The 27,936-nt window shown below is 40.6% G+C and overlaps 1 protein-coding gene across 4 annotated transcripts in view; it reads left to right on the top strand.

Annotated features, from left to right (window-relative positions):
* The first annotated feature begins 245 nt into the window (after nt 1-245).
* RB1CC1 (RB1 inducible coiled-coil 1) overlaps nt 246-27,936 on the top strand; it is a 118,029-nt gene continuing 90,338 nt past the window's right edge. For 3 of the 4 annotated variants that reach the window (XM_066266118.1, XM_066266119.1, XM_066266122.1), the window contains exon 1: nt 247-2,030. The gene's annotated coding sequence lies outside the window, so the exon portion shown is untranslated. Of the gene's footprint in view, nt 2,031-27,936 lie in introns of all 4 variants that reach the window. The other variant, XM_066266121.1, reaches the window with a different exon arrangement.

Raw genomic sequence — 27,936 nt, 5'->3', positions numbered from 1 at the left:
ACCACTAGGATAGAACATGAGATGTATACAAACTCTTAACATTTACACTCTGGAGAAGGTATAAATCTGTAAGGTATGAACCAATCACTTCTGATCATTTCTTCCAGGCCATGGCTAAGAGAGAAGCTAAGAAATAATTTCCCCCCAAAGAAAGAAGTCAAACAGACAAGTAACATTTAAAACAATTTATTGTTTAATACATTGTCACTTGCATATTCCAGTGATGTTTTTACATTCCAACTTGTATTTGTAATGGTGAATGTCACTGACAAGTAAGACAGTGAAGCACCAAAATATTCTTCCTTACTAATTTTCTGGTCAAATCCCTTTTCTGTGTGCTGATTATTATGCTATGCATAACAAAATCAGTTCATACCTTCTCGTAAGGCATAATAACATTTTAATCTCTTAACTTCATTTCTTAACTTTCATTTCCCTGCTGTATATGGCCGAGGGGTGTAATAAAATTCCAGCTTAAAAAAACAAATCAAAACCTAAAATGACTTGCCAAAGACAAGATTTCTCAGAGATACATAGCAGTGTAAAATTTAAAACGAAGTGGTAAAAACAAGAAGCCCTTCTCAAACATAACTTTCAGATAACACATCAGTATGATGAAAACTGAAAATCCCTAATGCTTACCAGTTGGTTCATTTTTTTAAAACCAGTTTCCACCAGGACAAATGAAAGATTGCACACTTTACTTCCTAATAGTATTTGTTCTGTTTTCGTGCCCTTGAAGAGTGCTTATGCTTATTTTTACAAAACACAACTCAAAAGCCCTCTTGATGACTTAGAGGAAACACCTCCAACCTTTGCTCATACCAGACATTCTTGGACATTAACAGGAGCTTATAATATTTTATAATTTTTCCACATGTAACTTCTGCTTCTCAGATTTTAACACTCGAGCCTGTGGCTCCAATTCACCGCCTGTGAATGTTCACCTTCTCAAAATCAGGATTCCTTTGAAACTGTTTTCCATCTATTACAGTACTCCCGCTACCGCACTAGGTAATTCAGTATTTATAAAGCTGAAAACTGGTGGTCGTGGCGTCGCGCTCACATCTTCATTCCAATCCACCAAGACTTAACTTTATCCTCTTAGCTATTTTCTTTGCCTTCCCTGGTCTGGGAAAAATTGTGCCGCCCACACATGCGTTACCAGAGACACTTGTCAGCCGCTGGCAGTCCCGCGGTGGTCGTAGCAGTCTAGCCCTGCCGACCAACAGCCCTCCCGGTACCTCATCCTCTTACGCACCTTGGCCCGGTTTGCGGGCTGCCCCAGGGCCAGGAGACGAGGACCCCCAACCCTCGAATGGCCCCGCTCCTCCGCGACAGGCTGAGAGACGAGCTCCGTAACCAGGAGCCAATCCAAAATTCGGCTGGGTCGGCCTAGCTCAGGCCACACTCGCCGTAACTAGGAAGGTCAAGCGCACCTTGCGGAAATACGCGCCCAGACCGCGGCTAGACCGAAATAGGCCACCCGGCAAAGTCCTCCCGAGTCAGGTGAGGGACGGCCAAGTCATAGGCTCCGCGACAGCGGTCGTAGGCGGGGTCGTCTCCCTTCCCGGCAGGCCGTCGACTTCCGGAGCTGCGCGTCGCCTCTCTGCGCTGCCGGGCCACCCCTCCCCCCGCCCGCCGCTTCCCGGCATGCTCCGCGGAGGAAGGGACGGAGTCGACAATAACAAACCCTGCCGCGGCGGTGTCCGCGGCCCTGCCGAGCCGTCGGCGCTGCCTCGGGGTCCTTCTGTCGCTCCGGCCCCTCGGCTCTGACTGGCCGCGGTTCCTTATCTCCCGGCCCCCGACCCAGAGCCGAGGGGCCTGACCGTGTCCCCTCTCTGCCCGGCCCCCTCCCTTCTGTCTGGAGTTCGGGGCCGCGGCAGGAACCGGGACGCCAGCGATTGTGTCGGTTGGTGGTGCCGGATGGGCGGTTGGTAGCCGCCGACGACGACGAGGCGGCGGCGGAAGATGGTGCCAGGGGCTGCCGGCTCTGCTGCTGCCGCCGGCAGAGAAGGAGGTGCTGCCAGGTAGGTGCCGCCCGTGTCCTCTTCCCTCAGCTGGCACCGCGGCCGCGCTGTGAGCCCGGCACGGGGGGTTTGGGGCCCCGGGGTCCTGGCAGCGCTGGAGCGCCGCCCGCGCGCAGGTGTGTGAGCCCGCGGGTCCGGCGCGCTCGGTCGCTGCAGGTGTTGCTTTGCGGTCGCCTCCCTAATACGCCAGCCCCTGTGGAGACACGTCTCCTGTGGAAGCCTCACTGGGCTGCGGGAGGTGTGGGGTGGGCTCGCCCGGTCCGGGCCTGCTCCATTCTCCTGTGAGGCCCCCAGGACGCCTGCCTGTCCGCGCCTTCGCCCGACTTGCGGGAGTGGCTGAGGGAGAGAGACGCCCGAACCGACCGGGGCGCATCCTTACTCATCCTCGCCGCTGCCGGTTTCAGCCCTAATGGTGTCTTTGACTTGAGAAACCGGAGAGGGGAATTGGGCCGAACGAAGCGGCCGCTGGGGAGGAACGGAGAGATGTCTTTGTCCCGACCCCGGAGTGCGAGGATCGGTATAAAGTTACTCCTGGGAATGACTCAGCCTCCTCCCGCCCCAGTGATAGATTTGAAATGGAGTGTATATGCGGATTTCACAACTTCCTTGGTAGAAACAGGAGAAATGGCAGCTTCTTGGAATATCTTTATAGTGTCTTCCACCTCCTGGTGGATGTGTTAGGTGTGTTGTTTATAGTTTCATAATCTCGTCTCTTCTATCATGACTCTTTGAAGTGTGGTCATACCACAAAGTGATGTTGGCCTGAGTGCCAAGGAAGACTAATACGCTTACTGTTGATAAAGAGTCATGTTTCTACAAGACATTAAGCTAGATAGGAATGTTCGTCTCAAGTCTACAAGTGCATAGAGCAATGATTTGAAAATGTGCCTGTGTTGCTGACCACTTTATTGTATGGTTTCCAGTTTTCTGTGTGTTGATGGTGATTGTATGGTTTATCCGAAAGGTTGGAAGGTTAGCTGTTTATTAGGAGACTAAGACAAATCTGGATTTGATTGAAAATTTCATTACTGTATTTCAATATTTGATACAAAAAGGGTTCTTCCAATTTTAATATTACTATGAGAAGCGGAAGGACCACTGAGGAAGATGTTTGATGTAGTCTTTGGGGGGTTATTTGATATGTAAGTAGACCATTGCTAAGGGTGTAAAGATAGTTTGCTTTCTTTAATGTTGTGACAGAATATGGCCTGAATGAACGTAATTTTCTCGGTAATATTTCTGTATTTTTTTTTTTTTTTTTAGTGTTTGCAGTGTGTTTTAAAACCTAGAGTTTTATAAAAGAAGCTTTATGTTTATAAATATCTATTGATGAATATTGGTTATGGACTAAGACCAGTTTTGTTTTTTTTTTTGTATTTTTCTGAAGCTGGAAACGGGGAGAGAATGTCAGACAGATGCGCCCGACTGGGATCCACCCGGCACGGCCACCAGGGGTGATGCTCTGCCCCTCCGGGCCTCGCTCTGTTGTGACCAGAGCCACTCTAGCGCCTGGGGCAGAGGCGGAGGAGCCATCCCCAGCGCCTGGGCCATCTTTGCTCCAATGGAGCCTCGGCTGCAGGAGGGAAAGAGAGAGACAGAGAGGAAGGAGAGGGGGAGGGGGAGGGGTGGAGAAGCAGATGGGCGCTTCTCCTGTGTGCCCTGGCCGGGAATCGAACCCAGGACTTCTGCAGGCCAGGCCGACGCTCTACCACTGAGCCACCCGGCCAGAGCTTAAGACCACTTTTTGAAAGTAATTTTATGTAGTCTATTTTGAATCTTTTATGTTTGTTTAAGTTAGGTTTAGTTATTGGCCTAGTTCTTACTGTGATCTTATTGGATGACAAGGAAGACAATGAAGTTGTAATCTTTGAGAAAATTTTCTAGCTCTTGCTAAAAAACACAAACTTAGAATGTCTGGCAGATTGACTTTTAGTAAATCAAAATTATAAAGTCCAAAGGGCAGAGGAAGTGTTACCCTTTCAAGAGGAATTTTACATGTAAGCTTTGTATATAAGGTGGTAGGAAATTTTAAAGAAGATAAATTACAAATGCAGACTGTTTTAGAGGCTTTGTTCTTGAAAAGCCATACTTTTGAACCTGAATTTGTTGTTATGTAAGTTTTGGAAGAGCTTTAATTTGGCTTCTCATTTTGATAATTTCATGCATTCAGCAGGTATTTGAATACCTGGTGTATACTTTATGTTACAAATGTATGTAACTTATGGATTTTTTTAAAAAAAGGAATGGATGGTAAATTTTTCTCATTTGGGTAATACTATAATATTTTCTAACCCTTCTACTACAGAAAATAACTGGCTCAAAAAACTCAAGTGAAAATGTAACAGCTCCTTTCCACACATACTCATTCCTACAGTTATTTACTTACCACAGACATTGAAGTCACTGTGAGGGAATCTAAGAATGTATAAGAAAGTATTCTTGCTTTATAAAAGAAAGAAAATTGGAGTCTTGCATAAAAATAATTATTATTGAGCATTACTGGAAATTTGAAGGAAACATACTGAAGGGATTTAGCTTCCAGAGAGTATAGGAGGATATTTCTAGGAGAAGAAAAATCATGATAGGACATGGATAAGTCACTGCACTTTTAAAAAAATAAAATCCTGGCTATCTCAACAAGTTTTGACAGAGATTTATCATGTACCTACTATAAACCACACATTGCTATAATAATGTGGGACAGTGGACAAACCGATCCAAAACCCTGTACTCAATCAAGAAAAACATGGAGTAGTAGAAACAGGTTAAAGAGAAAAATAAAGCAGAAATGGGAGGAAATGAAGTATTAGGATGGAAGGGTTGGAACTATCAAGATTGGAAGGCCTCACTAATTGGTAACTTTTGAGTCAAGACCCAAGAGAAGTGAGGAAGCTAGTGGTATTACTGACCCTGGGGAAAGAATATTCTTGGCAGAAGGAAAAGTAACTGTAAAGGATCTGAGATACTTGGCACAGACACAGAAAAGTGAAAAGGTTACTGAAGGTGGCTAGGTTACAAGGGAGGGTGATAGTAATAAGAGAATGTGGTGATAACAGGGGCTCTACAGATACTCAGATTTTTGAGTCTTAGTAAGGAAACTAATGTACTCTAACTCTGCATGGACAAAGGCACAGAGGTTTGTTCCTTTATACCCACAAGTCTGGAAAGCAGCTTGGATCTCAATTCTTTTTTTAAATGAAGTGTTACCCTTTCAAGAGGAATTTTACATGTAAGCTTTGTATATAAGGTTGTAGGAAATTTTAAAGAAGATAAATTACAAATGCAGACTGTTTTAGAAGCTGCAGTGGCCCTGGCCAGTTGGCTCAGTGGTAGAGCATTGGCCCAGTCTGTGGATGTTCCCAGTTCGATTCCCAGTCAGGGCACACAGGAGAAGTGGTCATCTGCTTCTCCTCCCCTCCCCTTCTCCATTTTCTATCTTTCTCTTCCTCTCCCTCTCAGGCAGCCATGGCTCAGTTGGAGCAAGTTGGCCCGGGGTGCTGAGGATGGCTCCATGGCCCATGGCCTTGCTTCAGGCTAAAAATAGGTCAGTTGCCAAGCAATGGAGTAAGGCCCCCAGATGGGCAGAGCATCCCCAATAGGGGGCTGGCCCAGGGGATCTCAGTTGGGATGCATGGGAGAGCCTGTCTCTGCCTCCTTGCTTCTCACTTAAGGGGAGAAAAAAAAGAGAGAAGCTGGAATGGATGTAATGTTAGAAAAGGAGATGTGCAGTGCTAAGTGATTTTATACTTACTGTCATAGATAAAAGTATAAATTTTAATAGTCACATTTCTCTGATTCTTTCATTATTGTGAACCTAATAAATCTATAGTAATTTGCTTGTTGACTGGATTTCTGTTGGCCAGGGCCTGGTGAGGGTGACTTTTCTTTCTATCCCTCAGTAAAGCTGAAATTCTGTTAAGTTACTTTTTGCAAGTACAGTACTTGTGTGCCTGTAAACACCCTATTTCTCATTGGTTAGTTTTTTGTTTTCACAGCTGTTTAGTGAGTGCTCCAAGGCTTATGGAATGACCCCTCCCCCCTCCATGATTTTGCTCTCTTTGTAGTCCCATATTTTACCAGCTTGTAGATATGCAAAACACATAATAGCCAGTAGTTATCCAGACTATTTATTGAAATATTAGATCAGTACCATACTGTTAATCTTTCCAAATTCTAGGTGTGTACATCTTAATATTGCTGAATGTTTGTGTAAAGCCTCAGTTTAAAAGAATGAAGTTAATTCAACATTTGCTTATATAATTTTGGTTTCTTTTTTAACTTAATATTTATTATAAAGTGAAACAGAACAAGAAAATTGTTGCTGTATAGTTATGTGAACATTAAAACATTAAAACTAGAATTCATATTTAAAGAAGTGTCACAACTTGATATTGCTATCCCTTAACAATTATACCATGCATAGCTCTGGGTGTCATACCTCGATTGGTGACAATAATATAGGAAAAACTGGCTGTGGCTTCCATACTTGGTATACTTTAGAGCAGGGGTAGTCAACCTTTTTATACCTACCACCCACTTTTGTATCTCTTAGTAGTAAAATTTTCTAACCGCCCACCAGTTCCACAGTAATGGTGATTTAAAAAGCAGGGAAGTAACTTTACTTTATAAAATTTATAAAGCACAGTTACAGCAAGTTAAAGCATATAATAATAATTACTTACCAAGTACTTTGTTGGATTTTCACTAAGTTTGGCAGAATAAATCTTTATAAAACAACTTACTACAGTTAAACCTATCTTTTTATTTATACTTTGGTTGCTCTGCTACCGCCCACCATGAAAGCTGGAATGCCCATTAGTGGGCGATAGGGACCAGGTTGACTACCACTGCTTTAGAGGGGGAACTATTATGTAGCAGACTTGACTTAAACTCATTTTAATGGTTCTTTTGAGTCTGTTAAGCAGAAGCTATCAAATGATAGGACATAGATAAAAAAATTGTATGCAAAAGTACTTATAAAGTGAATTTAGTTTTTATGAATGAGACTAATTCATAATAACAAAGGTTAATGATATTCTCAATTGGGACTTTTTTTAGACTATTTACTATTTCCAAAATTAAATGATCTTTGTCAAGCATTTTATATAATTTTTTATAAATGGCAGACATTGAATTTTGCAATACATTATATATGTACTTATATGGAAAAATTCCATATTATATATTTGTTACATAAATAACATCATACAATTGCCACCAATTTTATAGCAGTATGCATGATGTTATTTCACTTTTATTAAACCAGATTGTCTGTGTATACACATATATTTCCTGTCTACATAGAAAAAATCTGAAGGACATACTCTACTATTAAAAACTGTATTTGTTATCGCCATTCTTTTGGTGCTAGGAGAGAAAGAGAGACAGACAGGAAGGGAGCAAGATAAGTATCAACTCATAGCTGCCGCACCTTAGTTGTTCCTTGATTGCTTTCTCATATGTGCCTTGACCGGGGTGGGGGGTGGGGGGGTGGCTACAGGAGATGGAGTGACCCCTTGCTTAAGCCAGTGACCTTGGGCTCAAGCTGGTGAACCTTGCTCAAACCAGATTAGTCTGCACTCAAGCTGGAGACCTTAGGGTTTCGAACCTGGGTTCTCTGTGTCCCAGGCTGATGCTCTATCTGCTGCGCCAGTACCTGGTCAGGCTGGTGATGTTCTTGTATGAAGTTACTTATTTAATTTTAGACAAGACTTTCAGTTAGCAGACCCTGAACCTCTGAGGAAGGGTTCTCTTCAGAAGAATGTGAGGAAGATGGTTGACCTACTCTTAACACTAAATGTATGCAGTTTGGGGTGTCATTTGGGATTTTTCCCTTTGTTCTTTCCATATAAGGAAGCTAATTCTAAAATTTGAATAGGTTAGACTAGCTGACAGTGCGTTAGCTGGTATGACTAACCTAATCAGCATGGTTGTACTAAGAACTTCTAAATTATTCTCCAATTGATGAATTGGAAAGACTATTTTTTCCTTTTATAAATATAGGAGATGCTTTCTTTTTTTTTTTTTTTTGTATTTTTCTGAATCTGGAAACAGGGAGAGACAGTCAGACTCCCGCATGCGCCCGACCGGGATCCACCCGGCGCGCCCACCAAGGGTGACGCTCTGCCCACCAGGGGGCAATGCTCTGCCCCTCCGGGGCGTCGCTTTGCCGCGACCAGAGCCTCTCTAGCGCCTGGGGCAGAGGCCAAGGAGCCATCCCCAGTGCCCGGGCCAACTTTGCTCCAATGGAGCCTTGGCTGCGGGAGGGGAAGAGAGAGACAGAGAGTAAGGGGGGGGGGTGGAGAAGCAAATGGGTGCTTCTCCTATGTGCCCTGGCCGGGAATCGAACCCGGGTCCCCCGCACGCCAGCCCGACGCTCTACCGCTGAGCCAACCGGCCAGGGCCAGATGCTTTCTTGTTCTTTTCCTTGTAGACATCAAAACCGAGTTGTAACCCCTGTATATATGGGAGTAAATGCAATGGAATCAGTATTTCAAAAAGTACATCTTTCCTTCCCCTCATTTATAACTGACTGTATCCCAGAAGGATCCACGAGGAGCAAATGTCCTTTAATGATGTGAAATTCTCCCTACTCCCATAATGTAATCTGTATTACCTTTTATAGTTAATTAAGAGCTCTGTAAATGTGGAAGTGGAGAAGAGAATACTGTGGGCCACCTATGACTAGGGAAGATTTCCTAGAAGTGCTAATAGGACCATACTTTTGGACAATCCTTGGATAAGTAAAATTCAGATAAGCAGAGATGAGGGAAATTTTTATCTGGCAAGACTTGTTAAAGTGCACGTATAGGTTTTGTGTAGGAGAGTAGTTGAAGATACTTCTAGAAAGATAAACGTATTAATTATGAAGTCCTTGAGTGTTGGAGTTAAAGTGCCACCATTTTTAAAGTTTCTATTATATTCCTTGCATTCTGAACAAATCTGAAATACATTATTTCTGTTTCTCTCATTCACTCCATAAAAGGTAATATTTCAGTTTATACATGGTGAACTGTTGTGTGAAGGTTCTCTGAGCCTCAGTGGGAGAGATGAGATTCAAATACAAGTATATCTACCCCAAAGTCTGCCATTTTAATGCTAATCCAGTTTTATTCCAGAGATAGCAAATGTATGTGACTAGAGGGGCAGGCAGATAATAAAATTAAGTGAAATTATCTGGCTACTGAACTGAGGTTAGGAGAGGTAGCTGCATAGAAACAGAACAGAGCTTGGTGAGCCATTGGTTTGGGGACAGTGAGCCTCTAGAAAAGATACTTGGAAAGGAAGCAAACTGACTGCCATAGTTGTAATTGGTAGAACTGTTCAGGAAGAGTTGGAGCCGGATGGAGACTTAAAGGCAGTGAGAAGCATTTTCAAATTCTAAAAGAAGGGTTATGTCATTTGAAAATAAGGGGTTGGATTATAAAGGGAAAAAAGGATAGGATTTAAATAGAAATAACAAGTTTTAAGTGAAAGAGAATGATAGGTTTTGTTGACAAAAGAAGTAAGGAAATAGTTTTAAAGGAAAAGCACTGAATTGAAATATGGACATTTTGATTTTGAAATAAAAGTATGAGGGCCTGACCTGTGGTGGTGCAGTGGATAAAGCGTCGACCTGGAAATGCTGAGGTCGCTGGTTCAAAACCCTGGGCTTGCCTGGTCAAGGCACATATGGGAGTTGATGCTTCCTGCTCCTCCTCCCTTCTCTCTCTGTCTCTCTCTCCTCTCTCCCTCTCTGTCTTTCTCTCTCTCTCTCTCTCTCCCTCTCTCTCTCTCTCTCTCTCCCTCTCTCTCTCTCTCTCTCCTCTCTAAAAATGAATTTTAAAAAAAAGTATATATTTTTTTAAGTTGAGAGGAGGTGAAATAGGCAGGCTTTTGCATGTGCCTGGACCGTGATCCACCTGGCAACCCCATGTGGGGCCAATGCTTGAGTACCAAGCTATTTTAGCGCCTGAGGTTGATTCACCCTAGGCCAAACTCAGACCAATTGAGCCACTGTCTGTGGGAGAAGAAAATGGAGAGAAGAGGGTGAGAAGCAGATGTTCGCTTTTCCTGTTGCCCTGACTGGGAATTGAAACTGGGACATCACCTGGCAGACTGATGCTCTATCCACTGAGTCACCGGCCAGGGACAAAAGTATGATTTCTAATTGGAGATATGTAGTATCAGCTAAGTGCAAGTCCTGAGTTCAGAACAGAGTTCTGAATTAGCTAATAACTGTACCCGATGTTTGTATTACCTTTAGTTTGCATTGCTCTTCCATGTATGTGTAGACATTTTCCCATGATAACCTTATGAGATAGGTAGTTTCTTTTTCTTTTTGTAATCAAAATTGTTAGGTAAGGTAGTCAGGGTTACACAGACAATAGGGACAGGGCTTGAATTATGGGTCTTCTGATCCTAAATCTCATGTTCTTTTCACAGTTCTAGTCTTCATTTTATGTGTACATAAAGATAACATTGGAGAACTGAATATGAATGATTAGGGAACACATTTAGTGGGGAGGGAGATTTCTACTGGAACATCAAATAGGGGCTAGAATGGGGAGCAGATCGGAGATAATTGTCTTGTTCTCTTAGTTGTATCAACTTCTCTAGGTTAGTATGTTCAGGTTCTTTATATCTTTGTAATGCATAAAATATGTGGGTTTTTTTTTTCAAAATAGAAATAAATATTTTCCTCCTGACTAAATGTCAGACCAGAGAAAGTGAAAGTTTTACATTCAGAGATAGTCCTTGTTAAAAAGATTGGTGTTAAACTATCCCGACTTTTTTGATGCTTGTGTATACATACACATCGCTGAGCATTAGTTAATAAATAAAAATAAAATCCTCAAACAGAATCACATGATATATTTTGAAACTTGATTTTTTAAATATATATATCACTAATCTATATGTAGATCTAACATTTTTTTGTGTTACTTTTTTTGTTACTGAATTTATTGGGGTGACATTGGTTAACAAAATTATACAGGTTTCAGGTGCACAATTTTACAACACATCTTCTGTACACTGTACAGTGTGTTCACCCCCCAAGTCAAGTCCCTCCATCACCTTTTAACCTCTCCTCTCCCTCCCCCCCCCCCGTTTCTTCCACCACCCCAGCAATCACAACATTTTTGTCAGTTTTCATGCGTATTTCTGTGTTGCTCTTTCCCATATATATATGTTTTTTTTAGTTTGGATCCTTTTTGTTCAGTCCTTCCACTCCCCTCACCCAGCCCCTTCCCCAAATAACATTTTTAAATGTCTAAATAATAGCACATATAGGTGTACCATAATTTATTTGACCAGCTTCTATTGATAGTTTTCTAATTTTTCATTGTTAAAAATAATAGTTTAATGAAAATCATTGGATATATGCCTTTGTCCTTGTGTCTGGTTGTTACCTGCTTCCAGTACATTTTCAGAGGTAGAATTGCTCGTTTGCATATTTTAAATTTTGGTATATATTGCCAGATTAAATCTCCTTAAAAGTTTTAGCAGTTTATATTCTTGTCAAAATTGTGCCAGTGTGCTGTTTTCCTGTCACCACTTAGTATTCATTTTAATAATTAGTTGTAATCTAAAAGCTAACGTTATATTTCAGATATACTTCATTCTGCATGCTGTGGATAACCATTTGTCATAATATTGTTGGTTGAACAATTTATCCATTTCTTCAGTTTGAAATTCTATTATGTATCTGTGTGTGTATATAAAGATATGTTTTATTCTCTTCTGTTCTATATGTTATCTGTCAGTGAATGGGCTAGAATCCAAGTTTTGAAAACTGTTGTATGTTTAATATGTTTTGGTACCTATTCCTTCCAACATTTTCTCTCTGTATGTATAGTAGATAGTTAATAGTTATTGTTTCAATAGGCAGAAACTAAAGACACTGTAGACAAAGGGTCATATAATTGTTTTAAGAACCATTTTTTGTCAATTATTGAGTTATTATTTTTTTTAATTTTTAGAGAGGAGAGTGAGAGAGAGAGAGAGAGAAGGGGGAGGGAGGAGCAGGAAGCATTAACTCCCATATATGCCTTGACCAGGCAAGCCCAGGGTTTTGAACCGGTCACCTCAGCGTTCCAGGTCGACGCTTTATCTACTGTGCCACCACAGGTCAGGCACTTGTTGAGTTATTAACCTGTTGCTTTTTTTTTTTTTTTTACAGAGGCAGAGACAGACAGGAACGGAGAGGGATGAGAAACATCAATCATTAGTTTTTCGTTGCGCGTTGCGACTTTTTAGTTGTTCATTGATTGCTTTCTCCTATGTGCCTTGACCGTGGGCCTTCAGCAAACCGAGTAACCCCTTGCTGGAGTCACCCTTGCTGGAGTCAGTGACCTTGGGTCCAAGCTGGTGAGCTTTTTGCTCAAACCAGATGAGCCCGAGCTCAAGCTGGCGACCTTGGGATCTCGAACCTGGGTCCTTCCGCATCCCAGTCCGACGCTCTATCCACTGTGCCACCGCCTGGTCAGGCTTAACCTGTTGCTTTTAATTTAGAATTCAGTTGTGTTAACTTTTATAATACTATTGTCACGTAAGAAGCATCAAACCTGTGGAGGATTTTTATGAGTTTGAGCCAAACTGATGACAATTGCTAGGAAGCAAAAGCTCAACAGATTGAGAAGATGCTCCGAGAGATTGGTAGTTTTGCAATATGAAATTTCAGGAGGCCAGAGAAAGCAAAATGGGATTGGATAAAGAGTAAAATGAAAAGACATACTTCTTTTACATTGGTGGGTATACGATAGTTAATAATGAGCATTTACAGGACAGAAAATGGTATTTGAGCAATAAGATAACAATGAGGGGTTCTGGTGGGAGACTGCCCTAAGGGGTCTGGAAAAAAGGGATTACTCTTACATTCCAAAGGTCTGTTAGATTAGATGCAAAAAGACAATAGGTTCAGTTAAGGTAAAGATTGACCTTCATGTAGGAAGATACCCACCTAGGACATGACTATCCTCCATGACTTGCTTTTATTATATAGGAGGTTTTAATTTCAGACCATTCTATGTGGTTACTTTAGGACTCTTGAGTTTGTAATACCTGCCGTGCAAGTCTCTCCTGAGCTTGTCAGTTTTAGTATGTGGTCTCTTTATTGTCCATACTAGGTATAATTTCATTTCTATAGAAATCAAGTTTATATAGAAAACGAACATTGTTGTAAAATAATACTGTGTTATATACTAGGCTTATATCTTATAGGTCGTGTAAAGTTACTTAATCAACAGCAGTTGGCTTCCATGCTGGTTCTTTACAATTGCATGTAATAACTTTAGTTCTAGATCATTTAGACTCAACCCACTTATGAAATTTAATAGGTTTGCCCTAGCCGGTTGGCTCAGCGGTAGAGCGTCGGCCTAGCGTGCGGAGGACCCGGGTTCGATTCCCGGCCAGGGCACACAGGAGAAGCGCCCATTTGCTTCACCCCTCCGCCGCGCTTTCCTCTCTGTCTCTCTCTTCCCCTCCCGCAGCCAAGGCTCCATTGGAGCAAAGATGGCCCGGGCGCTGGGGATGGCTCTGTGGCCTCTGCCTCAGGCACTAGAGTGGCTCTGGTCGCAACATGGCGACGCCCAGGATGGGCAGAGCATCGCCCCCTGGTGGGCAGAGCGTCGCCCCTGGTGGGTGTGCCGGGTGGATCCCAGTCGGGCACATGCGGGAGTCTGTCTGACTGTCTCTCCCTGTTTCCAGCTTCAGAAAAATGAAATTTAATAGGTTTTATATAAGGAAAAAATGTACACAGTGAGCAATTGCAACTTTTAAAAGTTGAGAAAATGTGGTGCAGTGGATAAAGCATCAACCTGGAAATGCTGAGGTTGCCAGTTCGAAACCCTGGGCCTGCCTGGTCAAAGCACATATGGGAGTTGATGCTTCCTGCTCCTCCCCCCTTCTCTCTCTCTCTCTCTCTCCTCTCTAAAATGAATAAATAAAAAAAAAGTTGAGAAAAGGATTGGCTCTTTCTAATGATTTCGTAAAGCGAGTCAGTGCTTTACTAAGCTTATTCTCTTAAGTTTTAATATATATGATCAGAGAGGGTAAACCATAGATTTCTAGCTGGAAATCAGCTTTATATACTCTTTTTTGAATGATGCCTCTTTTATGTGAAAGTATTCTTCACATCTTGCATATTCCTTCACAATATAACTTTTGCTTACCTCTCTGTAGTAGTGTATCTTATTGGAATGTTCATTTACTGTGATTAAACTCCTTGAAGGCAGATAGCGTGTACTTTTATTTTAATCTTTGGTGACTGGCACATGAAATAAGTTAGAACTGGATTTAATATATAATCTGACTATATGGCATTTTGTAGGAGCTTGGTAGAATCAATCAGTTGTACCCTGTACGGCAAGTAGCTGCGGCCACCATCACAGCCGCCTGGCCCATGCAGGGTCGCATTTGATTCGGACAGACGTTAATGAAACAACAGAGCCAAGAACTTCTGGGCCATTAGCTTTAATCCTAGCTTGCACGGGGGGGGGGGGGGGGGGGGGGGGGGGGGGGGGGGGGGGAGGACACACCACACACACAAGAAATTCACACATTGGGAAAACACTTTCCTTTCCATTCAGGGCTCCCAAAGCCACTGACTTCCTCTGTTTTTTTACTAGAATCAAAGGCCTCACTCAGTCCCCTCTGCATGTCTCCATTTTGGCTGCCTGCCTTCTCTACAACCACATGGCCTCTTCCCCTGGACCAATGTGGCCTCCTCCTCCTTTTAAAACTTTTCTGCGGGACAAGCTCTCACCCAGCACACATTAGCATAACCAGGCCCCTTCCCAAGCAGGAAGGTAATTAATGTTACCATCTAGGCGATGGCCATTCACGTGGGCAGCGCCATCTTTAATAAAGTGAGCATAAAAATTACAGTTTACAAACTTAATCGGCCCAACATACCCCTTGAATTTTCGGTTGAGGAAATGTATTCAGAGAAATTAAGTACCTGGCTCTCAGGGTCACAGAAGTAAAGATATGCTAGGATTAAAATTCAGATTAAAAAAAATTTTTTTTTCTACATACTTTTAAATGTCAGGATGACCAAATATGTGCTGATTACTAATGTCCCTTTTTGCATAATATTTTAAGAAGTTATACACAGGAGAGAATTCAGTTTTGTTGAATTCATCACATTTTAATAGCAAGGATATAGGAATATGTAAATAAATTATACATTCTTGTAAATAGAGATAGTATTCCTGTGGATTCTCTTGGAACTTTTTTCTTTTTTCTTTCTGATTTTAGTTTTGGTTCTTTTTTTTTTTTCTTTTTTCTTTTTTTTTTTTTTTTTTCTTACAGGGACAGAGAGAGAGACAGAGAGAGGGATAGACAGACAGGAACGGAGAGAGACGAGAAGCATCAAAAACCAGCCCTTCGTTGGGACTCCTTAGTTGTTCATTGACTGCTCTCCCACACGTGCCCCAACCGCGGGCCCTCAGCAGACCAAGCAACCCCCCCTGCTGGAGCCAGCGCAACCCCCTGCTGGAGCCAGCGACCCTGGGTCCAAGCTGGTGCGCTTTTATCAATATTTTTTTGCTCAAGCCAGATGAGCCCGCACCCAAGCTAGCGACCTCGGGGTCTCGAACCTGGGTCCTTCCACATCCCAGTCCGATGCTCTATCCATTGTGCCACCGCCTGGTCAGGCTAGTTTTGGTTCTTGATCTTATGGTCTTGGCTTCATTTGTAGTATGTTAGTTATTATGGTGGTTTGAAGAGAGTTGTAAAGTATCACCAAATTTTTTCTAGTACGTTTTATATAATACAATTTAGGGAATGTAAAGCATTTGTCACATGGGGAAAAAGTGTAGCAAGCCATTTATTTATGTTCTGATTGCAATATTTGATTATTTGAAATTTTAAATGTAGGCTTTAGTGCTTAGGAAGTATCCTTGACAGTTGAAAGATTGGTGAAAACTTTAGGCACAAGGATGCTTGGGACTTCTTGGTTACAAAATGAGGGCAATGAAATGGCAAGAGTAAAGGCACAAAAAACCCAAGGCTTATTCACCTATTCATATGTCGGGAAATCAATTTAAATGGCATGGAGCTGCATACAGTCCCGCATAGAAGGGCAATACTGGAGTGTTAGTCCAAAAAATCTAGACAAAAAACAGTTTCACCACTGACTTTATAGATCACAATCAAAGAGGGTTGTATGAAATCCACTGCTGATAGATTAGGGAGATGGAAGAAAGCAATCTGGGATTGGATAAAAAGTGAAATACACTTATTTTACATAAGCTGGTAAAGGATAGTAAACAGGTAACAATTAACATTTTAATAATAACAGTGGGGATTTGTGGTTTCTACTCTGGTAGGTGGGTTGTGCCCTGAAGGGATGGAAAAGATTACTCTTAAATTTTAAAAAGTATGTTATCAGGTACATTATTGTAGATGCAGAAAGACAGTGGTCAGCTTCAATTAAGATAAGCACTAAAAAAATACCACCCTAGGACAAAACTACCCACTATAAACTACTTTTAGTTAGAAAATTTTAATTTCAGATCATCTTATATATGGATACTTTTAGGTCTCTTGAGTTTGCAAAACTATGCAGGCCTCTTCTGAGCTTGTCAGGTTCAGCATGTGGCCCCTTTTTCATCCATAGAGGTCATTAAGAGACTTAGTTAGGACAGGAAGATGTTTAAGGTAGAGATGCTGATGATTACTATTTAAGAGCTTTTGAATACATTGACTAATAAATAAACTACTGCTACTGCTTGGATATGATCTCTTGGTTACAATTTGAACTCTGCTTTGTCATTTATTTACTGCTAGTGGTATCCTATGAGTACTTTTGCTTGTGATAGGCTGTTCACTCAGTAGATGTCTTGAGTACTTTGTGTTACTTCCCAGTTACTTCCTGTAACAAGGTAACATTTTGGAGTATTTATTGTGAAGGTAAGACATTGTGCTAAGTAAGCTCTTCTGCGTGGTGTGGGTCAAATAAGTTTGCACATATGATGTATAGAATATATGTTTGCTGGCTTATAGTTTGCATTGGGTGTGGGGGACAGGCTGTAAGCAGGCAGGGTCGTTATAACCTAAGGCTTAGTTTTAAGACTAAACCTTTCCTACCCTTTTAATTCTAAGACCTTCTCAACACAAAGCCTTTCCCCACACCTTTGACTGTTGCATGATGTGGGGTGGAGCACTCTTATGAGGATCCCATTTATGCCTCAGATAAGTGGCTTTGTATCAGAGACTTCCTTATTTGTATACTGGCTTAAAGATTTTGATTTCTACACTATAAAACAGTGGTCCCCAACCTTTTTTGGGCCACTGACTGGTTTAATGACAGAAAATATTTTCACGGACCGGCCTTTAGGGTGGGTCGGATAAATACACAAAATAAAATTATGCGACCAGTGTAAAAACTGTGGTATTTTAAAATATAATTGTCGAACTTACGAGATAAGCATCAAGAGTGAGTCTTAGATGTAACGGAATCTGGTCAGTTTTTAAAAATAAAACATCGTTCAGACTTAAATATAAATAAAACGGAAATTATATGTTATTTATTCTTTCTCTGCAGACCGGTACCAAATGGCCCACGGACCAGTACCCGTCCGTGGCCCGGGGGTTGGGGACCACTGCTATAAAATGAGACAGACCAGGGGCTTTCTTACTCTGTTCCTGAAATTTAGTATTACAAGGAGAAGCAGCCAAGATGGTGGAGTGCTGAAGGAGAAGCCAGTTTGTGCAGAGAGAAGGAGATGGAGAACAGAGGTGAATAAAGCTGGTGAGGTAGAAACCTTTGACTCTAGGAAACTCAGATAAATCAGTGACTTTGGGAGCTCTGAATGGAAAGGGAAGTGTTTTCCCAGTGTGTGTATTTCTTGCCCACTGGGTGCAAGCTAGGATTAAATCTAATGGCCCACCAGTTCTTGGCTCCCTTGTTTCATTACCGTCTGACCTAATCAAATGCGAACCTGCATGGGCCAGGTGGCTGTGATGGTGGCTGTGGCTACTGGTTTTAAAATAATTCAGCAGGATTTATTCAAGGATAGTGAGATCTCAGTAGACATCAAAGAGGCATTAATGCCTCTCCCAAATAATAATTCTTAGTCAACTAAGACTATTAGGACAGTTTCAAGTTAAAGAATATCTCTCATAAATCAAAAGCATGGTTAATGTTACCAAACAAACAACAGAAAAGCTGGCAGCATTTTCATTGAAGTTAGGAAGAAACAACTCCTGACCATCACCATTGTTATTCCATTGTTGTTCCACATTGTGCTGTAGATTATAACCACTGTGATATGATATTAAATAGCATTAAATGGGAAGACCTTTCAACATTCTCAGAAGATTTACTTGTTTGCCAGAGACAAACATATGGAAGCAATAGTGAACCTAATCTATCTATCCCATCTGGTGTAATAGTTACCCGTGTTTTGCTGATCTTATGTGTCTTCTTGCCCAATTAAGTCTTCCTGCCTTTATCCCTTTCTCAGTTTTTGCTAAACTATTTTCAAACATCTCATGATTTTACACATTAATTTTCATAATTCATTATTTCATAACTAAAATGCCATTCTTATCCAAAAAGAAGAGAATAGTTTCTTCAATAGGATCTAATACCTATTTCATATTTACATTTACACATATATTTCAGAAATGTCTTTACAGTAGTTGGTTTGATTCAGAAGTCAGACAGATTTACACATTACATTTGGTTATGTCCCTTATTCCCACTTTAATAGAATTCTTCCTTCTCTTTCTGTAGCCATTTGTTAAAGAAACTAGGTTATTCTGTAGAATGCTCATTTCTGAATTTGATTTTTTTCTTACACTATTGTTTATGTTTTATCTCTATAGCCCACATTAATTATAAATTGGTAATTGTAGGTAGATGTAGATTTAGCCCCCACCTCCCTTTTCTTGCAGGGAGAGGCAAAAGTACTCTATAGATGGGTTCTGTGCTTCCAGTTGAAACACTGGCACTTGTGTCAGTTGCAGAATGACAAATGATCAATGTGTTCGTGTTTGTCAGCTTTATCTGTCACTTCATTTATATATTTTATTGCACAATGGTCAGCTATATACTATATGTAATATAGTATTAGCTGGAGTTTTCATAATAAAGGACATTTCCTTTATCAAATATTGGTTATCCTGAAGTATAATTCATATAGGAAAGAGGATAAGTGTATTATTTTTGTTTTCAGTTCTTACAATAGGTTGCAGCCCTGGTTCATTCTGGAGTATTTATCCTTTTCCCCTTCTAGAAGCCTGGTAGGAGGCTTGATGGCCTGCTGGATTTCCTACTCTAGGGCTGGAAATCTGCTTCTTACAGTCAACAGTACCAGCAGAGTTCCTGGCATGTAGGTGTCCCTCACTGTGCATTCTGGGAAAGGCATCCTTGGGAGTAGGGTGGGTCTCTGTGATTCCAACACTTGTCTCTTGGAACAGTCACCATATAGCGAGTACGCTTCAGAGTTAAAGAGGCTTTTATCAGTATTTTATACTCAGTCATGAACAAACTCAAATGTATACATATATAGAGAACAGTTATTCCTCTGAGACAAATGAGGGCTGAATGAAGAGCATTTGAACAACAGACAATAGACAGAGATCAAACAGAGAAAACTGAGAAGCTGAGGAGACCCTCAGGGAACTGTGGGAACACTCTAGCCTTTAGGAGTCAGTGAATGTCATTGTTTTGTGACCCTCCACTTCCATAGGCTGGACACAAACTCTGTTTAGGCCAATGCCCAACGTTTCCTAAGTGCCCTTTGGGCTCACCTGGCTTATCAAAATGTTTATACATAAAGCCTCACACTGGTCCTTTTATGCAAGAGCACTTTCTGAATAATAAACAATAGAAAAGGCTGGGGATGTGAGGGAATTCTTTAGAAACTGCTGAAATTCTTTGAGGTGGGAGGTGCTGGTGAGCATCATTGTATACCACCCTCTATCTCCATGGTGAGGTTCTATCCAGGTGCTCTGGTTTGCAAGGTTGCTATAGCTCATTCCCAGACACATCACTCAAGTCCTGTTTGGCCTTAAACACAGGTAACAGGCAGGATCAACAGGGCATTACTACACATCTGTCGGCACTCTTTCTGTAGGGCCCTAGGCACCTGGTTGGCTCTTATTAGCCTGCCAGAATACAGAGGCCACCTCTACACAAAACTACTTTTCAAGACTCAGAGAGATAGCTATTTTGTCTAATTCATATAACAAACATAGTCAAACAAAATAAAAAGAATATTTCTCAAATAAACAAGAAAAAACTCCAGAAAACAAACCCTAAGGAAATGAGTTAATTTACCTAATAATGAGTTCAAAGAAATGGTCATAAGGATGTGCATCAAACTTGAGAATGGAATAGAGGAATTTATAGAGTACAGTACTTCAACAAACAATTAGAAAGTATAATAAATAACAAAGCAAACTTGAAGAATACAGTAATTGAAATGAAAAACACATTAGAAAGAATCAACAACAGATTAGCTAATACACAGAAGGATAGATCAGTGACCCTGAAGACAGACTAGTGGAAATCAATGAGAACAGCAAAAATCATTTTTTTAGAAAGTGATAGTTTAAGGCAGTGTTTTTCAACTGCTAGTCTGCCAGAAATTTTGTGCTTGTACACAAAATTTTGGGGTTTCATAACCTGTAACAGTGGTTTTCAACCTCTGGTTCATGAGAAAGTTAATGACCCTGATGTTGTATGAAGATAGTAGACCCAGTGATTATGGACTCCTGTAATCTTCATACAACATCAGGGTGGTTAACTCTCACGGACCAGCAGGAAATTTCTGGCAGGTCCACACAGTTGAAAAACACTGGTTTAAGAGACATCTGGGATTATGCCAAGTGCTCAAACATTTGCTGTGTAGGGATCCCACAAGGAGAAGAAAGAGAGATAGGAACAGAACCTTTCACTGGGGAACAGTTTTTTTTTCTTCATTTTCTGTTGCATGAGGTTTTAGAACTGTTTCTGCATTGCTGATTCCAAATCTGAAATCTATTTTTTGGTGCATGCTCTAGTTTTTGTGCAATTTTAATTTTTTAGTTACAATTAATGGCATGCATTGGTTTTTAAGTTGGAGATAAAGGGCAACGACTCTTGGATTGAACATAACTACAAGGCAATTAATGTTTTAAAAACATCACTTTTACATAATTATAGCTGTTTTTAAATGTAAAAAAATTATTATCTGATAAAAACACACTTATTTTGTTTTAAGATTGAATCATGGCTTCTTCGAGTAGGCATAAATGTAAAAATAGTCTTGACACCTGTTATCTATGTGGTTGTTACACACTTCAACGTCAAAGGCGCAATATTTCATCATTTGTGACACGTGCATATATTGCCTATTTTCAAGTTCCCCTTGGTGATCAAGACAAAAATTGGGCTTCTCATATTGTGTATCATAATTGTAAGGAAATGCTTTGTGACTGGACAAAAGGAAAACGCAAAGGAATGCCTTTTGGTATTCCATGGTTTGGCATGAACCTAATGACCACAGCAGTGAATGTTATTTCTGTCTGATCCATACAAAGGGCGCCGGCAAGAAAAAACGGCATATGATCGCATATCCTAATATCCCTTCAGCAATACGACCTATCTCACACTCTGAGACACTCCTGGTTCCAGTTTTCAATGGTTTTATTTCTTCTAAGGACGAAGAAAGTGAACATGGTAATCAAGTATATTTTGATAAGATGCATGAGGAAATGGCTGTAGAATCTGAAGGGTCTTCTTCTGATGCCAAGCAGTCATTAACCCCCTCAGCAGTTTAGCCAACCCAAATTGAATGACTTAGTAAGAATGACATAAAAATTGTCCTTGACTTTCTGAAGCATGAGGAGCATAACTAAATCATTTGTGTGCATTTTATTTTATTTTTTTGTATTTTTCTGAAGTTGGAAATGGGGAGGCAGTCAGACAGACTCCCGCATGCACCTGACCAGGATCCACCCAGCATGCCCACCAGGGGGCGATGCTCTGCCCGTCTGGGGCGTCGCTCTGTTGCGACCAGAGCCATTCTAGCGCCTGGGGCAGAGGCCATGGAGCCATCCTCAGCGCCCGGGCCAACTTTGCTCCAGTGGAGCCTTGGCTGCGGGAGGGGAAGAGAGAGACAGAGAGGAAGGAGAGGGGGAGGGGTGGGGAAGCAGATAGGCGCTTCTCCTGTGTCCCCTGGCCGGGAATCGAACCCCAGCCTCCTGCACGCCAGGCCGATGCTCTATCACTGAGCCAACCGGCCAGGGCCTGTGTGCATTTTAAAATGGTAAATTTCCTGCTAGGACAACAGAGAGGTTTCACGAAGTATCCTTGCTTTCTGTGTTTGTGGGACAGCAGAACTCAGGAGAAACACTGAACTCAGAAGGAGTGGCTGAAACGTGAAGCTCTGGAAGTAGAGATGCAAAATATTGTGAATGAACCTGTAGTTAATCGAAACAGGATCATTTTCCCCCCACTTCACATCAAACTTGGCTTAATGAAGCAGTTTGTTCAGGCTTTGAATAGAGAAAGTGAATGCTTTCAACATATTATTTCTGCTTTTCCTGCCTTGTCTTTTGAGAAGTAAAAAGCAGGTATATTCGATGGACCTCAAACTCGAGTCCTCATACGTGACGAATTTGCCAGGAAGATGAATAAGGAGGAGAAAGCAGCATGGCAGTCTTTTGTGGCAGTTACAAAGAACTTCCTTGGCAACAAAAAAGAAGAAAACTATGAACTTCTGGTTCAAAGGATGCTGTTGGTGTTTGCTTTCCATGACATTGGATGTAACATGAGTGTTAAGAATCACTTCCTGAACAGTCATCTTGATAAGTTTCCCGAAAATCTTGGAGCTGTTAGTGATGAGCAGACTACTGCTGGAGTATCAAACAAGATTGTCCTCAACAAGTACACAAACGTGAGAGCTACAAACGCAAATTTTTGCCTGAATAGAATTTAAATGTTTTGCGCAAATTTTATGATTTAAAATAAGTGTTTTAATTTGTTCTATTTTGAAATTGTAGACAAATTCTGATGCAATCATATCTTTTAGTATATTAGTGTATTTACTGCTGTAAGGCCAGTATCCAAGGCCACTATCACAGCCGCCCGGCCCATGCAGGTTCTCATTGTATTCAGACAGTCGGTAAAGAAACAACGGAGCCAGAACTGGTGGGCCATTAGCTTTAATCCTAGCTTGCACCCGGCGGGCAAGTAAAAACACACACTGGGTTCCAAAACCCACTCATTCAGTGCTCACAAAGCTACTGACTTACCTGAGTTTCCTAGAATCAAAGGTTTCTAGCTCACTAGCCTTATTCACCTCTGTTCCCCATCTCTTTCTCCCTGCACAAACTGGCTTCTCACTCAGCACTCCGCCATCTTGGCTGCTTCTCCTGACTTCCTCCATGTGGCCTTTCTCTGCTCTCCTCTTTAATGTTAATCTCAGGAACGGAGAGAGCAAGCTCCCGTTCTGCCCCACTTTATAAAGTGCAGAAATCAAAACCTTTAATCCAATATACAAAATAGGGAAGTCTCTGATACAAAGTCCACCCCACATCAAAAAGGGTGGAAAAGGCTTAGTCCTAAAACCAAGCCCCAGGTTACAGGGATCCTGCCTGCCCACAGCCCGCCCCCAACACACATTAATACAATCACGCCCATTCCTAGCAATCACCTGGGTGACTTTCATGTGGGCAGCGCCATCTTTAACAAAGTGAGCATAATATATTTTATCTGCCCAACAACTGCATTATATGAATTATTATATTTTCACAAAGTTGATGCCCAAGAAGACATTCTACTTCATTATGTTAAAGTAAATGTTGAAAATTTTACAATAAGATGAAAACCTAAAATCTTGAATTGCAAAAAAACTGTAGTGTACAGAGAAAAACTAATGTCAGATTTGAGATCAGCACACTCGAATTAGGTAAGAACAAGTGTTTTTATGGATGCAACAAAAATTTTGTTTCCCAGTGGATGAAAAATTTCCTAACTTGGAGTACGAAACCAACATCCAGGTCTAGGAAGCATGGAGAGTTTCAAATAAGATGAACTTAAAGAGAGCCACACCAAGGCATAATGTGTTTTAAATGGCAGTGGTTAAAGATAAAGAGACAATTTTGAAATAAGCAATGGGAAAACAATGAATTGAATGCAAAGCAAACTCAAGGCTATCAGCTGATTTCTAAGTAGCAAATTTACAGGTCAGAAGGGAGTGGCAAAACATCTTTTAAAGGTTTAAAGGAAGGAATTTACAACTTAGAATAACTTACACAGTAACATTATTATTCAAATTGAAGGAGATTTTTGCAGTAAAACAAACAAAAAAACAACCCCCTCAAAAACAAAACAAAGAAATAAAAAATTTACCACCATTAAACCTACTTTATAAGAAATTTTAAAGGGTCTTTAGGTAAGAAAGCAAAGACCATAACCAGAAACAAGAAAATGTCTCATAGGTAAAGCAAAATATTTAATGAATACAACAACGTACACATGAAAGAAGCTGCTACAAAGGCAAAAAAAAAAAAAAAAAAGTAGTAAGCTCAACTCAGATTACAATAAGGAGGAGTTAAACAACACAGGAAGGTCTAAAACATGACAATAACATGAATTATGGAAGGAGGAGTAAAATTGTAGGCTTCATGTAATATATTCAAACTTAAATGACTACCATCTTAAATAGACTGCTACATATATAGAATGATATACATAAATCTCATGGCAACCACAAAGCAAAAACCTACAAAAAGCAATACACGGAATAAAAAGAAAGTAACCCAAACAAAATAATAAGGAAAACCAACCAACCACTATGGAAGAGATTGAGGAGATAGGAACAGAGAACTATAAAAACTGAACAAAATGGCAATAAGTAAATACTTTTCAATGGTTACTTTAAATGTAAATGGATTAAATGCTCCAATGAAAAGACAGAGTAGCCATAAGGATTAGAAAATAACATGACCCACCTGACCAGGTGGTGGTGCAGTGGATAGAGTGTCAATGTTGTACTGTTTGGGTTAAATAAGTTTGCAAATATGATGTATGTGTTTACTCACTTACAGTTTGCATTGGGTGTGGGGGACAGGCTGTAAACAGGCAGGGTCATTATAGCCTAAGGCTTAATTTTAAGACTAAGCCTCTCCCACCCTTTTAATACTAAGATCTTTTCAAAACTAAGCTTTTCCCCACACCCTTGACTGTTGCATGATGTGGGGTGGTGCACTCTCATGAGGAATCCCATTATGCCTCAGATAAGTGACTTTGTATCAGAGACTTCTTTGTTTGTATATTGGATTAAAGGTTTTTATTTCTACACTATAAAATGGGGCAGAAGAGCCCATGCTAGAGGAGAGCAGAGAAAGGTCAAGTGGAGGAGAGGAGAAGCAGCCAAGATGGTGGAGTGCTGAAGGAGAAGCCAGTTTGTGCAGAGAGTAGGAGATGGGGAACAGAGATGAATAAGGCTGGTGAGCTAGAAGCCTTTGATTCTAGGGAATTCGAATAAGTCAGTGGCTTTGGGAGCTCTCAATGGAAAGGAAAGTTTTTCCCAGTATGTGTATTTCTTGCCCGCCAGGTGCAAGCTAGGATTAAAGCTAATGGCCCACTATTTCTTGGCTCCGTTGTTTCATTACAGTCTGTCCAAGTCAAATGTGAACCTGCATGGGCCAGGCAGCTGTGATGGTGGCAGTGGCTACTGGCTTTACAGACTGGGACGCAGAGGAATGAGGTTTGAAACTCTGAGGTTGCTGGCTTCAGCGCAGGATCACCTGGTTTCAGCACAGCTCACCAGCTTGAACCCAAGGTTGCTGGTTTGAGCATGGGGTCACTCGCTCTTTTGTCCGTCCCCCCCCCCCCCCCCCCCCCCCGGTCAAGAGACATATGAGTAAGCAATGAACAACTATGGTGCTGCAAATGAAGAATTGATGCTTCTCATCTCTCTCCCTTCCTGTCTGTCCATCCCTATCTGTTCCTCACTTTGTCTCTCTCTGTCACACACACAGAAAAATAACATGACCCCTCTATAAGCTCCTTTCAAGGGACAAACTTCAAATCAAAAGACATACAGACTGAAAGCACAGAGATGTGAGAAAGGTATTCTATGTAAATGAAATTAAAAGAAAGCTGTTTAGCATAAATAGGCTTTTAAACAAAAGAATGATGTTAAATAATTATAAAGGGGCCAACTCTAGAAGAAGAGATAACAAGAGTAAATATCTAAGCACCCAGCATAAGAACATCTAAATATATAAAGCAATTATTAATGAACTGAAAGGAAGAAGTCTACAGTAATACAATACTGGTAGAGAATTTTAATATGCTACTCATATCAATAGACAGATCATTGGACAGAAAATCAATAAGGAAATAATGGCCTAAATGTCACATTAGACCAGATCTACTTAATAGAAATTTTATAGAACATTTCATCCAAAAACTGCAGAAAACACATTTTTTCAAGTATACATGGAACATTCTCCAGGGCAGATCATATATTAGATCACAAAGTAAGTGTTAAGCATCTTTTCCAACTACTTTCACATGAAGCTAGAAATCAACTAGAGAGACAACACTGTAAAAAAACAAATACATGGATACTAAATAACATGCTGTTAAACAGTCAATGAGTTAACTACCTTGAGACAAATAAAAATGAAAACACAACTTTTCAAAATTTATGGGATGCAGCAAAATCAGTTTAAGATGTATCATAGAAAGGAAGTAGGGGAAAAACAAAATCAAAAGTAAATGGAAAAAAATATTAAGCTCAGAGTAGAAATTAATGAAATAGAAATCAAAGAAAACAGAAAAGATCAATATAGTAAGAACTAGTTCTATGAAAGAAAGACAAAATGGACAAACCATTAACAAAAATCATCAAGAAAGAGAGAGGCCATATAAATAATTTGAGAAATGACAGTTACCATCAACACACCACAGAAATGCAAAGAATCATTAAAGAATACTTAAACAATTATTTGTAGACAAATTCAACAATCTAGAAAAAAAGGATAAATTTCTAGAAGTATGTAACTTTCTAAGACTGAACCAGGAAGAAAGATAAAATCTAAACAGTAATTAATAACAATGAAATTGAAGCAGTACTTAAAAACGAAATATCCGGCACCAAATGGTTTCACAGGTGAATCCTACCAAACATTTAAAGAACTGATACCTATCCTTTTTAAACTCAAAAAAATAAAAATAAATGTTGAAGGGGAAGGAACACTTCCAAACTCATTCTCTAAGGCAAAAAGTGTTGGCCCCATCCCTGAGGATAGCTCAGTGGTCAGGGTGTCAGCCTCAGGTGCTGAGCATAGCTCAGTTGATTCGAACATTAGCCCCAGATAGGGGTTGCCCAATGGATCCCATTTGGGGTGCATGTGGGAGTCTCTCACTATCTCTTCTCACCTAAAAAATAAAAATAAATAAATAAATGTCCTTACTACCTAGAGCAATATACAGATTCAGTGCATTGCCTATTAAAATGCCAATGAAATGCTTCTCAGAGATAGAACAGTTAATCCTAAAATTAATATGGAACCACAATAGCCAAAGAAATTATGAGAATAAGTAGGAGAGATCAAGCTCCCTGATAGCAAACTATATTATAAAGCTACAATATTAAAACAGTGTGGTACTAGTATAAAAACATATTGATCAGTGGAATAGAATAGAGAGCCTAGAAATAAATTACCACTTATATGGATATGGTATATTAACCTATGACAGAGGAGTCCAGGATATGCAGTGTGGTAATCTCTTCAATAATGTTGCTGGGAAAACTACTGATACATGTAAAAAAAATGAAATATGCAGAAGTAAACTCAAATGAATTTAAGATTTAAATGTGAAGACCTGAAACCATAAAACTCCTAGGAAAAACATAGGCAGTAAACTCTTTGACAGCACTCTTAGCAATATCTTCTTGGCTATGTTTCCACT

The sequence above is a fragment of the Saccopteryx bilineata genome, chromosome 3 (assembly GCF_036850765.1).
Source record: "Saccopteryx bilineata isolate mSacBil1 chromosome 3, mSacBil1_pri_phased_curated, whole genome shotgun sequence".
Lineage (NCBI taxonomy): Eukaryota > Metazoa > Chordata > Mammalia > Chiroptera > Emballonuridae > Saccopteryx > Saccopteryx bilineata.
Note: the sequence above shows the minus strand (reverse complement) of the source record. Positions and strands in the feature narration are given on the sequence as shown.